The following is a 17,099-nucleotide window of genomic DNA, read 5'->3' as shown; positions in this document are numbered from 1 at the left end:
AAACCGGGTGTAAGTGTTCAGGCCGGGCCAAGGGTCTCAACAGGTGATAATGCGCAACCCCTAGAAGGTCCTTCTATCATGAATAGCTACGCTCTCGAGGTGATGAGGGGGTTGGTAGACGGCATAGGTAGAACCCCAGAAGCGGTGTACCAGGGGTCATCGAACATTGGGGGTTTACAGAACCCAGGTAGCCAGTCACCACACCCTGACACAGGCATTTCAGTTAGGCTCCCTGATTACAACAACAGTTCCTCACAATCCTCATACCCTTTGTCCCCTAGTACCCCTCAGGGAGCATACGACCCCACCACCCCCGCTGACAGCCCTGTGTACAGGACCGTGTCCAGCCCCGCTGCCAACCCCGTGTACAGTCCCGGGGCCAGGCCCGGTTACAGTCCCGTGTCCAGCCCCGCTGCCAGCCCCGTGTACATGTCTGTGTCCAACCCAGTGGCCAGCCCCGGGTACAGTCCCGTGACCAGCCCCGCTGCCAGCCCCTGTACAGTCCCGTGTCCAGCCCCGAGGCCTTCGTAAGCCCCACACAGCCCTCAGCAATAAGTGTGGATGACAATTCAGCCGTGGACTACTATGATTTGCCGCTTATTGCACGCCCTTTTGGCACTTTTACACTCCTGAACTCACCATACCAACAGCAATGGAGGCTCACTAATTGTAAAACATGCCAGGAACAGGCGTTAAAGAATGGGGCTAAGGCTGTTAGCAGTATAGAGGGTCCTGAGCAGGCGTTACAGAATGGGGCTAAGGCGGTTAGCAGTATAGAGGGTCCTGAGCAGGCGTTACAGAATGGGGCTAAGGCGGTTAGCAGTATAGAGGGTCCTGAGGAGTTGCATCCATTTATAAGGCCGCGCAAGGTGGGCCCCCCTAAGCAGGAACAAGATGGGTCTGTAAACACCCTAGATGTATTGGGGGCTCGTATAAAAGAGATGCAGATGGCTGTTCGAAAATTAAAACGCCAGGCGAACGGCGCAAACATGAAAATTGAGCTGGGGTTTCCAATAGCGGCTTCAAGAGGAAGGCCCAACAGAAGGCCCAACAGAAGGTCTTGGAAAGGGTTGGTGTTGGACTTGGCCCTTTTCACAGAAATCTTTTTTTTTTTTGCTTCCCCGAATTCTGGATGTCCCCCCTTTATAATGTAATTGTATAGGCCCTGCGAGGTTGTAATGCCCTGTGTATTAAAATCAATGTTAGGTACAGGTGCTCTACCTTCAACATGGCTGCCATAGGCCCCTGTTACTGCAGTGTGGTCGTGTTAAGGCACATTCTAGTTGCCAGGAGCTGGCAGGGACTCCAAACAATGTTGCCATTCCAGCCTGCCTTGTCTGCCCACAGTTAGAGTAGGGAAGCTCCTGGCACCTTCTAGAATAAGGGCGGAGCTTAGTTTTGCCGCCTTAGAGGGTGGTCACCTGACCTGGGCCTATATAAGCTAGGGAGGGAACTTTTTCCAGTCAGTTGGGGCATCACTGACCTGGGGGACCCACGCAGGAGTTTTAGGCGGAAGGGCCTAGTTAGGAACCTATGCTACTGAGAGTGATAGGATTTAGGTGCTGCCTCTAAAGCTGGGTGAGATGTCCTAGACTAGCCCCCTGATCTGGCTCGGCGGTAGGGAACCCCAGGGACCATCTACAGTGACCTGCAGAGGACGCCTGCCTGCAGCCCCCAACTCAACCCCCCTTCAAGAAACAAGAAACTGATATTTACAAGGGCGCAAAGTCCATCACGTGCCAAGAAGAAGTCTAACTGCTACAGGACTGCTGGAGAATCAACCAGGTACTGGACTGTGCTGCACCTGCGCCCCCTTTGTCTTGACCTGGGTCCCTGCGCTGACCTGCCACTGTCGTGTGGCCTGTCCTGTTTGAACTGTGATCTGCCTCCCACTTAAATACACTACCCGAGGAGCGCTGTCCTGCATTATCTGAACTGCCATAGATTGCCAGAGCTGTGGGTCCCTCCGAGCGCTGTGACCTACTCCAAGCGCTATCTCTGCTGAACATCTGACCCACGTGTACCTTAGCGTTGGCACCTGAAGTGATTGGGCTAATTGGGGCCCCAGCGCTGCATTCCTCCTGAGAAGGGCTATGCACCCCAAGCGCTGTTGAAATTACCCCCAAGCGCTATCGCTCTAAAGCGCTATCCTACTGTGCCCCAAAGCGCCGAGAAACGCTGAGCGCTAGAATCGCCGAGCTCCGCCTTGCCTGGGAAGACGCTGTTGCCCCGTGGAGCCCTGACCGGTTCCCAGCGCTGTGCTAATTAAGCGCTGACCTGCCTCGTGGCCCCCCCCCCGCCCCTGAAGCGTCGGGCGGAGAAGCGCGATTGCTGGGGCTGCACTCACCGCCGCAGCCCGAGCGCCGCTCGTGGAAGACCGCCGCTGACTGTGGCATTCCCCCCTCGGCGGCCCCCGGTGTGAGGGGAGGGCTGCCGCTACTTCAGGGAGGGCCGCGCTAGGCCCGGTGAAGCAGCTTTCCAGCACCACGTGACGGGGGGCACCGGCCGCGTCAATGGCCCCGCCCCTGTCCAGCGCCGTGCAGCGATTGGCTGCTGCAGCCGCGCCCACTGTGCCTGCTCCGCGATTGGAGGCAGAGGCTGTGCCTCCCCCATCGCTGCCCGCTGATTGGTCCCCGGGCCACAGGAAAGCCAGGGAAGGCCCGGGAACAGCCTGCCAGCACCAGAGGGCTCTCTGAGGAGAGCGAGAGCCCGGTAACAGCCGGTAATCATCGGGACCTCCGAAATGGGTCCGGAAGCCCGAAGATTAAGGTAACTCCCCGGGGAGGCAGGCGGGAGGCCAAGAGGAAGAGCGGGGACCCCCCAAGAGCCAAGTGAAACATTAGTTGGGCCTTGTCGGCCCCCAACCCCCTCGGACAGGACCCAAAGTGCTGGACTGGGTCCTGTGGGCCCCATTAGAGACCCGGAACTGGGCCTGAGTCTAATTAAAGTTTAACCCCGCGTTGGGGGGAGGAAATGGATGTTCTTCCCTGCCCCTAGGCAGGACTTAAAAGTCCTACTGTCACTGGGCTGCTTTGGAGGTCCCAGGGGCCCCAGTTTACGTGCCAGATGAAATGTTTTCCTGGCTTCATTAAGTAAATGTCACCCGTGTCCTAAAGGGTTGGGGATACTAGTGCCTTCACAATAAGAAGTTCTACTCTTAGCCTTATGCCTGGCTTGGTTTTGATTAAATGAAATACTCCTTACCACCTGATGAAATGTTGATGCCGGTCTGTTTGCATTGGCCTGCCTATCTTACTTAAAGATATGTTTTGCTTATGCCAAGGAAAAGTTTCATATGCATGAGCCACCTTTTATATGTCTCATGAAATGCTCTACCTAAGGTCAATGGAATGTTTTACCCTTGTGTAAACAAATGTTTCAATCTTAGCCCTGTGCATGGCTTAACCTGGCTACTGCAGCCATTCACTCAAGCTAATTAAATGTTTTACTCCTGTCTAGGGTAGGGGTTCCCGAATGCCTACAGTGATATAGGAAATGTTTTATTCCTGCTAACAGGACGGCTAATTGACTGTCGTTGAAATGAATTCCTTGCAGGGGCGGGCTTCATGAAAAGTTTATCCTATCCAAGGAACAGTTGCCCAGATGCCTAAAAGTGCTATGCTGCAGGGGTTGTTTATTAATGAAATATTTTACCCATGCTGGAGGCAATGTGTCAATTTACCTGCTGACATACTGGTTAATACCTACTGGAATGTTTACTGCTGTGTAGGGAAACGCTATTTTCTTTCCTGACAGGGTTATTGCGATATGCTGTGGTGATTAAAGAATCACACCCCTTTACTCCCTCAGGCAAATGATTAAGAGGTGCTGCATTGATGATGAAAATGTCATGTTTACCTTATGGGGTGTTCCCTCTTATTGAGGACATGCTTTCCTTAATGACCTATTTACTCCCGATTCGGAAATGTTTGGGTCCTCCTGAGTGCATGTAAAAAGGTCTATTCTTACGTGAGGAAGTGTTCGCCTTTACCAGATGACAGGGTTGTTTATCCCTGCCTAATGCCATGATTGGTGTGGCCTGATGACATGTTCATTCTGCATGAAATGTTCTACATTTAATGAACGGTTCTATCCTCATTTAATGCCCAGCTGATTCCTGCTGTAGGATATGTTTTACTCTTGCTGAGGAGATTTATGTAAAGTTCACCCTTGCTTGGTGAGATGTTAATTGATTTTCCTACTGAACTGGTTACTACCTGAAGACCTGTGGACTCTTGTTACAGGTTATGCTCATCCTTGCCTGATGAGCTGGTTGAAATGCTAATTCTTTCATGAAGTGTTCATTGTTAACTAATGAAATGCTAAGTCTCTGATGAAATGTTCACTGCGACATGCTATATTTATTGAACTGCTCCCTTTTCTCCCCTCCTATGAAATGCTTTAATGACTAGTTGATACTGTGATTTTCCACTCCTGAACCTTAGTCCTACATAAAAGTTATTTGATTTTTAATCAAACACCCTGGAGTGGTGTCAGTCATTGCGTTCCTTTTATTGTCTCAGTGGGTGTGTGCTGTGTAGTCACTTAACACCTAAGCTTTCGGGTGCCTACCTGCTCGTGCCAGGCTACCCCCGGGGAACTGGCGACTCCAGTTCCTACAGTTGGGTTGTGTAAAAAAGTGATAATACAGACGTGTCAGACAGCTGTGGCCGACATACACGGTATACAGGCGTGACTATGGCAGCACCAGCCCCTAAAGACCCCCACAACCACTGGTGCTCATAAGAGGCCCCCAAAATATACCCGTAAGTTCTAGAGGTTAGTGAGATAGTCTGTACGATTCTTACAACTGCTCAAGCAGAGGCCATCTGCTGCCCCACAGCCCCTCAAACAAGAAACTATTTCTCTAGACCCCTTCAAACAAGACACATCTGATTCCCTAGACCCCTTCAAACAAGGTACCATAGCTTCAAGACCAACGCCTGAAACATATAAACCAACACTTCACCACCGACAATACATAGGTGCAGGGTCTAACATACCGAGGTTCGGCCATTTGAAGGGGGTAGGGGGCGGGCTTTAAAACTCCAAACAGCAACATTCAGAAGGTCCTATGGGCATATCTGTAGTGACGGCCTCCATGAACAAGACGTACAGCGACACCGACCCACCTGTTCTGATAGGCTGGGGCTTGGTATCTAGAAAAGCATGGGTCCATAAAAAAAAGTGGTTTAATAGTACAAAGCAACGCCGGCTTTTAATTCATAAGCTGAAGAAGGCGAGAATATGCGCTACCCGCAGGTTTACAAGGACCCCTGAGACATGTCCCACCCTAACCCCCCCAAAATGACACAGCAGAGAACACCTCCGCAACTCTCACTCCTACTGATGAGGGCCCAGAGCCCTTGTTTTTAGAGAGTGTTAGAAGTTACACTCGCAATGTAGAGAGGTTTAGGGCCGTAGAACACTATAAGGAGTTTAGATTTGTTAACCTACACCAAATAACATCAACCACTCATGGTGTTCTAGCTATACATCAGGCTGTGCATGAGCTCATAGAAAGGTTGTTACACGATGTGGGGCCTAATGACTTTTTCCAACTCCGCTTCCAAGGGCAGGGTTTTGACACTCCGTTGTTCACCAGGCGGAAGACCTGAGATGTTTTTGACGCTGTGCAATTTTTAGAAAACCTCTCGGCTTTTACAGAGTAAGGCTGAACTAGTCTCCTATGGCACTTTTAGAGTCATAGCCCTCATTGTACGGGGGCGTGAGGGGGGTGTTTCCAGACCCTTAAAGAGCATACTATACAGTCAAAAAATTGGTAAGAAACAGCGGTTGCTGCTCAACTTTAACAATCCCGCTACCAATACATGTCTGGCGGCCAACATCGTGGGTCTGCTGATGGCTCGCAAGACCCCTGACGCTGTCATCATGTCTAGAAGCCCATGAGGTTCTTGAAATACCTCCTGACCGTGTGGTCGGCTTTGGCGATATAGGTCTTTTTTAGAACGGTGAAAGTTCTTTATCACAGCGGTTCCTGGCAGTACTTTACAACCAGGGAACCTGTGAGAAACAAGACCGTATATGTCCTCCACATCGAAAATCATTTTTACGGCATCTTGAACCTTAAAGGTTTTCTGGGGGTCAAGTATGTGTGCGCCCACTGCGACCATATATACAACAATAAAACATACCACCAGTGTGAAATGCATTGTAGAATGTGTCAGAGGGACGGTTGCATAGAAGACCCCACCATGAAGGTGAGGTGCTGCACATGTAGGTTGTTTTGTCGCTCGCAAGCCTGCTTGAACATACACGTAAAATCTTTCAAATGCATCCCTAAAAAGGACTGCAGCGAGTGTGGGCGGTATGTGGCAACGGATCACAAGTGCAAAGGTATGATATGCCCCCGCTGCCATGTGTCTTACACTGATGGCCCCAACCACCAGTGGTATATGGTTAAAGGTCCATCACAGACCAAGACCGAAGACTATTTAGTGTTTGATACAGAGTGCACCCAAGAGACGGGGGTACACCAGCCTAACTATATTTACGCACACCATCTAACTTCCGACGCCAGCTGGGAGTTTGAGGGGCGAACGTGTTGGTGATTTCCTAAGCACTTTCTTTCAATCCAAATTTCAAGGGTATACCATGCTCGCCCACAACTCAAAAGCCTACGACTCCTTCTTTATTCTGCGAAACATGATTCGTGAAAAGATACAGGTGGAACTCATAACCCAGGGGTCTAAACTGATGCTGATGACGGTATGCCCTTTAAAAATACATTTCATAGACACCCTGAATTTCCTACCCATGAAATTGAGCAAGCTGCCAAAGGCCTTTGGGTTCCCAGGGTGTAAAGGTTATTTTCCACACTTCAACACCTGGGCTAACCAGAATTATGTGGGGGCCATGCCTCCTCCTGAAAGCTACGGGATGGAATACATGATGCCTGATGAGAAAGTGAGCTTTCTACAATGGTACTCTGAAAACCGTGAAAAGGAGTTTCACTTTAAAACAGAGATGAAAGCTTATTGTCAGGCGGATGTAATGATCCTACGGCAAGCTTGTAACCTCTTCAGAGATGTTGTGGTGTCTATGACTAAAGAAGTCACGGTCTTGAAACCTAAGACACTGACTGAGAAAGTCAAGGCCTTGACATCCAAAACCCCTGAAATGCGGGAAACGGTCGACTACATAGACCCATTTCAAAACGTCACTCTGGCCTCCATGTGTATGTCATCTACAAACACAGGTTTTTGATGCCTGAAACTATAGCTCTAGTACCGCCAGACCTCTATAACGGTAAACAGAAACGTTATTCAACCCCCTCTATCCAGTGGCTCATGCACATCTCTGAGAAGGAAGACATCCAGATTCAACATGCCTTACAGGATGGTGAATACCGCCTGGGCCCCTATTACCTGGACGGATTCTCTGTAATTAAGGGTATGCGGACGGCCTTTGAATTCAACGGTTGTTTTTACCACGGCTGCCCCAAGTGTTACAAGCCCCTAGAGTATAACAAAATGTTGGGGGCCACCATTGAACACTTATACAGACGTACTCTGACAAAGACCCTGTATGTTGAAAAGCAGGGGTTTACTATGAGAGTTCTATGGGAGCATGAGTGGTTAGACATGTTAAAAACTGACACAGGTCTCTGCTCTTTTCTTCAGACTCGTGATTTACCCAAACCTCTGGAGCCCCGCAATGCCTTATTTGGGGGGCGTACAAATGCCATACAGCTGTACAAGGCCGCTGGTGAGGGTGAGAAAATACACTATTATGATTTCACCAGTCTGTACCCTTTTGAGAACAAGATGAAGTTGTACCCACTGGGTCATCCCACCATCATCTATAGAGATTTTAAGCACATATCCGAATACTTTGGGCTTATCAAATGTGAAATCTATCCTCCTAAGCAGCTTTACCTCCCTGTGTTACCATGCAGAGTCGATGGCAAGCTGATGTTCCCCCTCTGCCGAACATGTGCGATGCTTAAAGAGGTTGACGGCTGCAGACACACCGATGAACAGAGGATGCTCACAGGGACCTGGTGTAGCATCGAGGTACAAGCTGCCTTAGAGAAAGGGTACAGGCTCGGTAGAGTACACGAAGTGTGGCATTTTAAGAGCACTACAACACAACTCTTTGCCCCCTACATTAATTTATTTCTCAGAGACAAACAGGAGGCCTCAGGGTATCTGAATGGTGTACTAGTCAGGATGCAAAACAGAAATACATCGACTACTACGCTCACGAGGATATCCATTTACGCCCCCATCTGATAGAGGTCAATCCTGCACGCCACCAGTTAGCCAAACTGTCTCAACTCCCTATGGGGAAAATTTGCACAGCGCACAAACCTTTCAAATACTACCTTAATATCAGATCCTGAAGAACTGTTCAAGTACCTGTTTGCCCCATGCTACGAGGTGTCCAGCTGCGAGTTTATAGATGACGATACCGCGGCTTTGTGTTGGAAATACGCCCAAGAGTACCCCACATCGAGTAACAACATAAACATTTTCATAGCCTGCTTCACGACAGCCCACGCTCGTCTAGAGCTTTACGGGGTTATGGATAAGCTCCAGGATCGCTGCTTGTATCACGATACAGATTCTGTGATTTTTCTGAGCAAGCCGGGGGATGAAGACCCTCCTCTAGGAGATTATCTGGGTAACCTAACCAATGAGCTAGATAAGGATGAGTATATAATTGAATATACAACCTCCGGGCCTACAACATACAGTTACCATACCAACAAGCACAAGGTGTGTATGAAGGTCAAAGGGATAACATTAAATGTCAGCAACACCCTAAAAAAATCAATTTTGATAGTTTGAAGAATCTGGTGCTTGAATACGCTACAGCAGACGATTCTGAGAATGCTAAAACCATAGTCGTGAACCAGCCCTGCATAGTCAGATCCAAAAAGAAGTGGCAAATCACACCCCAGCCTCTACATAAAACATTGCGAGTTGTTTTTGATAAAAGGGTCCTGACCACAGACTATAAAACACTGCCTTATGGTTATTAGACCCATTAGAGAGACAGCCGCCACAGCATGGACACTAGGTTATAGCATCCGTTCTCCTGCGTGCTAGCAGGACCCTCAAACTGTGGTAAAAGCTACTTTATAAAAAAAGCTCTTAGAAAATACCGCCTCTGCTTTATCACAAACCCCTAACACATTGTGTGGCTTTATTCTTGCTGGCAGCCTCTTTATACAGACTTGGGCCGCCGGTTCCCCATATCAAATTTATAGAGGGTATACCGGATAACCTCAACGATGATGAGCTACTACCCCCAGCCCTTGTAAATATGATAATTGTTGATGCGTGAAGGTGGTGATCATCCCGAGTTAGAGAGAGCTTTTACTCAGTATTCACATCATCGTAATCCAAGCATCTGCTACATTGTGCAGAACTTGTTTTACAAAGGCAAGAACAGTAGGTCTATAGCTCTCAATGCTTCATACCTTGTTTTATTTAAAAACCCTTGTGACAAACAACAAATAGCCGTCATAGCTAAACAGATGTACCCCGGAAACACACACTTCTTCATGGAGGCCTTTAACGACGCTACAGCAAAACCCCACGGGTACCTGTTGGTAGACTTAAAAAATGAAACTCTAGAAGACTATAGACTAAGGGCTGATATTTTTCCCCCAGAGCTACCAGTAGTTTACACCCCAAAGCCCAAGACCAGGACCTTTAAAAACCAACACTGATGTATTTTAGAACCATTTACAGCCCCGCCCTTATAACGCTCAGTGGTGACCATGTCTGCACACCTACGCCGCAATTTAGCCCTCCTGAAAATGCTTGTTAAAGCCAGTCCCCAACATCGAAAGGCCATCCTGGGCACCGCTTCTGACGATTTAGTGGCTGCCATTTCAGAAATAGCCCTAAACACCTTAAAAGGCAACGTCCCTATATCAAAGCGTCAGTTACAGGTTCTGAAGAGGGGTCTTATCAAGAAGCTCAGAAATAAAAGGACCACACTCATCACCAAGAAGAAACTGGTGAAACAGTCTGGGGGCTTTATAGGTAACTTGCTGGGGATAGCTATACCTGTAATTACAAGCCTCCTCTCGGGCCGGTGATGGATCATGCCACAAAAATGTATCTGGTTCCTAGGCAGCAAATTGAGCAGCTGGGGTCTTCCTCGGACAACGCCTGGGATATCTGTAGAAATGAGACTCTACGTCTGGATACTGAAATTAAAGAAATTTTGAGCAGGACTGATCTAAACTCCTACGACAAGGCTAACCTATACACCAGCACTCTCAAAAATTTCTTAAATTACTACGCCCAATGGAATACCGAGAAAAACAAGCTGACTCTATATACCCCAGACTCTGAACAACCCGCAGCTCAGGCCCCTGACCCTCAGCCCCTACAACCGCCTCCCGATCTTGCGACAGCCTCAGATACCTTTGTTGGAGACCTCTTACAAAATATAAGTCAAACGCACAGAGGGGCTGCGCAGATGATAATGAGTAAACTAGCCGCTTCTAAAGACCTAACCTCTTGGAATGAACGAGGTGATTTTTCTCTACAAGGGCCAACCGGTTGCAGGGTCGCATATGTATGATCTAGTCAAGGGTCTCACACACCCCAAAATCCTAACGCCTCAAAATGCACCGAGAGGCTGGGAGCAGTTTCTGAGGGCCGCTGCTGAACTCAATATACCTTCCACGCTTGTTGGTAATAATGAACACCGCCGCCTGCTAGACAATTTGAAGGACCCCCTACTGCCATCGCCTACAGGTTCTGAAGTTCGAAGGCTATCCCCTAAATGGTCTACCCCTGCACAGCCTTCGACATCTCGAAAAATAGACATTGCCCGAACTACCCCTCACATGGATTACTCCTTGATGTTTCTAAAGACTTTTTGAATAATTGTGTGTGGTTTTTATTCCAAGGTTTCTGCAATAAAGTTTTGTCAACTATTGACCCACCTACCTACCTGTTTGTAATAAACACCTGTTATAACTTTTCAAACCGTCTCAGTTGTCTTTTAAAAAACATTTTATGGTGCATGTATATTGAAATACAGAGTCGGAATGCATGATTTTAAAAATATAATGTCTTTATTTTACAAGTTCAACATTAAGCATACAAGTTATAATCCCTTACAGTTTTGACAAGGTACATATTCTTTTTTCACAGGTCTGACCGACACCCGTGTGTTTTCTTTTACATATTTCGCAACTATAATATCATTGTTAACAAGATCCCTCGAATATAGATATAAGAAATTTCTAAACAAAACACCCTGTGACATTTTACTGATAAAATAAATAGTGTTCACCGCATGTGATGGCCATTGAATCCTGCACCCTTAGCTTTTTATACTCCACCATAGCTGCAGCTTTTTTCACAAACTTGAATATAGGAGGTGTATAGAGTCTGTGCTCAGGGAACTCTGCGGTACTGTCAAACACGTTAACCTGGTCAACATCTATAAACATGGCTGCCCAATGTGTCACAGCCTGGTCATGCGGGTTGGTAACCCATCGCTAGGGAAAACACCCAAAAAGTATTTCCTAGCGTATTTATGTCTGCTTAAGAAGTCACGTATCTGCACCGTATCCATTTCACAAATGTTTTTAAAGATAGTCAAACAAAATCTGCCACGCGTGGTTGATCTGAATGATGCTGTCGAATACAGAGAATACGTCCATGTTCACATTAGCCACCAGTGGAGATGCGAATCGTATTTCAGCTTTTAGATTCCCATTTTTGACCAGGTTGTAGTGATCGCCATCTTCCATGTCCGGTGTCAGGTCTAATGCGAGCAGCCTGTATCCACCTCCATAGCCTTCTCTTGACACTGCTACACTGCAGTCCTTTTGATGCTTTCCTGTTATCGAAACCAGTCCCTGATATTCCCTGATGTAATGCCCGGCGGCAAAACTAGGTGTGTAGGGTTTTGCAGGAATCACATTGCCCTCATTGACCAGCGCTGCGTAGTTGATGTTGTAGTGTTTAAAATTGAAGGGGTTTGAGCCATAGGTGCCACTAAAAGCTGTATTGTCCACAAACCCTATGATGATGAGCTTTGGTAGCTGCCCCAGAAATAAATTCTGCTGTTGTGTTAAGCGGGTACCTGCAGGGATGCTGAATACCTTCAGAGCTACTCTTTCCACAGCGTACTTGGCGTTGGATATTTGCAAAGCTTCGGCGTGCGCTAGCCTGACGCTCGGGGACACTTTCACTCTCTTTACAAACAGGCTCGCGGACAGTATGTTCAGCTTGTACTGTTCAGCATCCCCGTTGATGAGGCAGAATGAGTCCTTGTTGCGATTGAGCTTGATCTTAAGATCAATTCCGTTGATGAGCAGTTTATCTTGGAAGCAGAGGTCCGAATGTATGCGCCCCAGGAGGTCAAAGGTACGGCTGGCTGCAGCATGCCCCGCTCTTTTTATAAAACCCTTATCACCATCCAGAGCTGTGATTTCAAACTGGCCTGTGTATCCCTGTGAAAGAGACCGGCTGAAAGTTGTGTGTCAAGGGCATCGCTACTGTAATTTAGAATGCTCTCAATGTAGGCTCTGTAGGCGTACATGTTATCGTTCAGGGTGATGAGTCGGTCGCCCAGGGTGATGTCCACTTGATTAAACATGGTAGCTAGAGGGTAAGCGATTGGTGCCACTTTAGCGTCGTCGTCAAAGTCGGATCCATCCGCTTTTACGATTTTACACATAAGATGCAGCAGGGTGTTGTTGAGATCCAAATACATAGCCGTGGCCCCTGACACATAAAACTCTATAGGTGCCAGCGGTGTCAATGCTGCTAAAGGTGATACCTCCATGAAGAAGCTGTTTTTGATGCTTGTCTGCGTGGGTTTTAGACTAAACAAGTCCAACTCTGATTTGACGCACTCTCCAGATCCACAATGTACGAAGGCCATGGCTGTGTTTACAAGGCTTTAAAAAATATTTACTTTAGAGCCGGTTCGCTTCTTTGCAGCTCTCTTCCGTCTTGGAGCTCTTCTTTTCTGAGGGCGTTTTGAAACGGTCCTCCTTTTTTTATAGGGGGCTGGGGGACCCCTGCGTCTGGAAACACGCCGTTTCCTTTTGACACTCGCCCGTGGCTTATACATCAAACCAGCTCCTTCTTGAGGTTGCTTGTTCATGCGCTCTGCAACCGCCGACGTAACAGACCCCACCACCTCCTGGGCATTGTTCGTGGCAGCCGCCTTAACTTGAGGTTTTGCAATTTTATAGCATCTTCTCAGGAAAGGCATAGCTCTTCTAAACAGACTCCTAAAGAATCCTCCTAATCCAGCCCCGTACATAACGGGTGAACCTTGAAAGTACGGTGGTCCTCCATAACCGGCTTGATTTCTGTAATAGTCTCTGTACATAGACGGATCTCCGTAGGCTTTCATAACACCATGATGGCTGCTTAATACCTTCTGTCGGGTCTAGGCCTTAAATGAAGCTTGATAATAACTTTCCCGTATTTAAAGGCCACCGGCTCAGACTGATCATCGAAGATCATAATTGAAATAGTGTCAAAATGGTTTTTAGAAACTGCGACGTAGTCAGGTTTGTTAAATTGTATGTTGACCATGGTATTATTATCACCCTGTACATGCACCCACCTTAACAACGACGAGTAACTATCACCTATCCTCTGAGACTCTACAATATCGCTGTACACGTAGAGCGTGTAGAACCCCCCATTAATATCAGGGCACGTGTGATCTTGTTCCACGGGGCTTTTCACATGTTGTACTGTCCCTAAAATCCTTCTTAATTTACCTGAACAGTTAAACAGGGTGTTTCGATTTATGGATTTAAGAAACACCTTCCTTCTCACATTATCTAGCACCAGATGGATATTCGGATGTGGTTCTATACCGGCTATGGATTTGTTGGCTTCGATAATGCTTGAAACGTGTGGGTAGTAGCTGGGCGGGAAGGATGTGTGTATGCCCGTGGGGTCCTGTTCCCTCTTGAAGTGAAACTTGGTTTTGGCCACGGTAAATGTATTCCATGTTCTAAGGTATTGTATTTCTGTTAGGGCAACCTCCCAGTCCCCCTTCAGGTCCACAGCCTTAGCCAATTTGATAGTGTAATTAGAAATCTGATTGTTGGGGAACATGTCCTTAGAAGCGTTGGATGGTAAGGTTATATAAAAGTGTGTAGTCTCCATCGTCGCAGCGGTTTTTAGCTCACACACCCTTTAGGGAGCTGCCCAATACCCAACTGTTAAATTTCTCAGGCCATCCGCGCCATTTGACATATGCCTGGCTCTTAGCACCTGTACCTTTCCTTTTCAGAACCTTTTCAACCCTATACACACGGTTTGGATCATAGGGCACCTTTTGTAACTCTTCCTTGTAAAAGGATCCCAACACCATTTCCCCATCGTAGTCCTTTAACCTGTAAATATACATCCCTTCCTTAAGCTCCACTCTTTCCACTATAAATATTTCATCACTAAAGGTCTGTTGGTAACCCTTCGTGAAGACTCCTTTCAGTTATGAAATCCTTACGTGATCACCATTTTTAAAAACAGGCTTCTTCACCTTTGTCCCGAAGTTAGGACCATACACATTTCTCCAAGCAGTTAACGAATTATCAGGTGTTACCTCTTCAGGTGCCATTTTGATGGTCCTATGATAACTAGCATTATATACAGCTAAAAAAGCCTGTAGAACATCGGCGTATCTGTATGTATTGTTGGCAGTAAAATACCGCCACATCCTAGACTTTAAAGTTCTGTTAAACCTTTCTACAACCGCTGCTTTTACCTCCGTGTGTTACAAAATGTTGAACATTGTGCTGCTTTAATAATTTCTGAAATGACTTGTTTAAGAATTCTTTTCCGGCGTCTGTTTGTAGTTTTTGAGGAATGCACCCCTTATCGAAGATGGCTTTAAAAGTGGCCGTGACGCTAGCTCCACTTTTCTCACGCAGCGCCTCTGCATAGACGTACTTGGACAACACATCTATGACTGTTAATATATAACAGGCGCCGTCGTTATGTTTTGCTATATCTTGAAGGCTGATTATGTCCGCTTGCCACTGATAATCTATACACGCATTAACGATTGTAGGACGCCTCTTAAAACAGTCTTCTGACTGGTTTATGTAGTGAATACGCCTTCTCTCCTGATAACCACGTCTTCACAGCTTCTTTGCTTACCGACTCCTTTTCATCCTCAGCCCTTCTATACAGAGAGGCGACGCTTCCAAAGCTACCAACCCCTCTTGTATCATAATAAAGTTTTCTTAACCGGCCCACCGACATGTTAGCAGTCGTTACAGTACAGGAAATGAAAGACGCTTGTTTTGTGTAAACATTTTATTAAAAAATGAGTATTACCAAATCACAAACAAAAGGGGTTTCATATCTTTTCACAGTATGCGTAGTAAGTACGGTTTAACACATATACGGTTTTTGGGTGTAACATTCTACTACTTTAAATACACGCTAGCGTGTAACAATACATCATGACTTATCTATTATAAAACAACCTTTGTGGTGCCATGGCCTCTACTTTTCTGCTTTTTAGATACACATTACACATGCGCCTTTCTATAAGTCTTTCTATCATTTTTCTGTCACAGCACGCACAGGCGTTTGGCATGCTTAGTTTTGCGCAGGGGTCGTTGGCATAGCGTATCTCCTTTACTGTCGCCATCAAGATCTTCAGCATGTTCGGGTGGACAAAATTATTTTCAGCGCTCAGGCCGTGCACCACCCTTAGCAGCTTATACATCTTGTACGGATCAAGCAAACTACATATGTGCTATATCGTTCGGTCTCTGTATGATTCGGCTAGACACTGGTGCGCCTCCTGTTGAGGGTCCCTAATACGATGGCCAAAGCACATGTTGTAATAGTCCCTTTTGACACACGCGCGTACAACTATAGCTGCGAAACCTTTGACACCAGCTATAGTGTCTCTGGGGAACCACGCCATTGCTTTTTCAAACTCGTTCTTAGAACTATCTTCACATTCCATGGGCACAGGTGAACTCGGCTTTGTGGAACTTCCAGTCTGGTTTGCACAGCATATACAGGACAGATTCAAGCTGCGACCTTTTGCAGTCTGCCCGTGGGCCTCAGTTCTTTTCGGTGTTTCATCCTAGGTTCAAAAGATAAATATTGACAACCTGTTAGCGGTAGAAATACCACAAACTTTCATGTAAAGGGTCTACGCCTAACATTTTTGACTTACCACCACATTTTCACCACCCTCTGGAGCGGCTCTGAAATCTTGAGTCGGTAATATCCATCGGTGATCCCTCATCTTCCATGCTTGTATTAGGCTGTTGCACAACTACCTTCGTAGGACTCATAGCCATCTGAACATCCATGGTTTCATAGATGTGCGTATTAGGAGGGGGCATTGTTTGATTTTCTTTGTGCATTATGAAGTAAGTGCATCCCACTGGTGATGCTCTCTAGAGGACCAAAAACAAAAACAAAGAAATATTAGTGTTCGATAGTTGTAGAAATAAAATACATCCTTATGTAAATGGCTTCTCATAACGTTTTGACTCACCTTCACATTTTCACAGCCCCCGACGGCGGCTCTGCCATCTTGAGAGTTGTTAATATCCTGCGATGCCCCATCAGCCGCGGTTCTGACATCTTGAGAGTCGCTAATAACAGCCGATGCTCCCTCATCTTCCATGCTTGTATCAGGCTTTTGAACAGGGACATTCTCAGGAACAAGACTCTCGTGAAAACCCAAGTCTTCATAGACGGGTGTATTAGGCGGAACTATGGATTCTTCCTCATCCTCCACCTCCAAGAGCATGCTTTGCTCAGACGACCCACCATCACTCGAACCCTCGCTAGAGCTGCTGTCACGCTTAATCGGGGACACCTGGCGCGGCCAATCCTTGAGACCGGTGGCACCAAAGCGCTTAGCAAACCCACAGCCAAAAGCAGTAACGTCGCAGCCCATATCCTTAGGTTCTTCTAGTTGAGCATTCTCGTCCATTACCAAAGGGCTTATGGTTCTGTAATAGCTACTGATGGGGGGCTGTGAGCCACCAAACCAATGTGTTCTCGCAAATGGGGTGTAGCTCTTCCTTTCTGCCATGGCGACCCTTCACGAAGTCCAGCGGCTGCTTGCTATACCATGCTCCTGACACA

The sequence above is a fragment of the Lissotriton helveticus genome, chromosome 7, assembly GCF_964261635.1.
Source record: "Lissotriton helveticus chromosome 7, aLisHel1.1, whole genome shotgun sequence".
NCBI classification, from domain to species: domain Eukaryota; kingdom Metazoa; phylum Chordata; class Amphibia; order Caudata; family Salamandridae; genus Lissotriton; species Lissotriton helveticus.
This window is presented reverse-complemented; position numbering follows the sequence as displayed.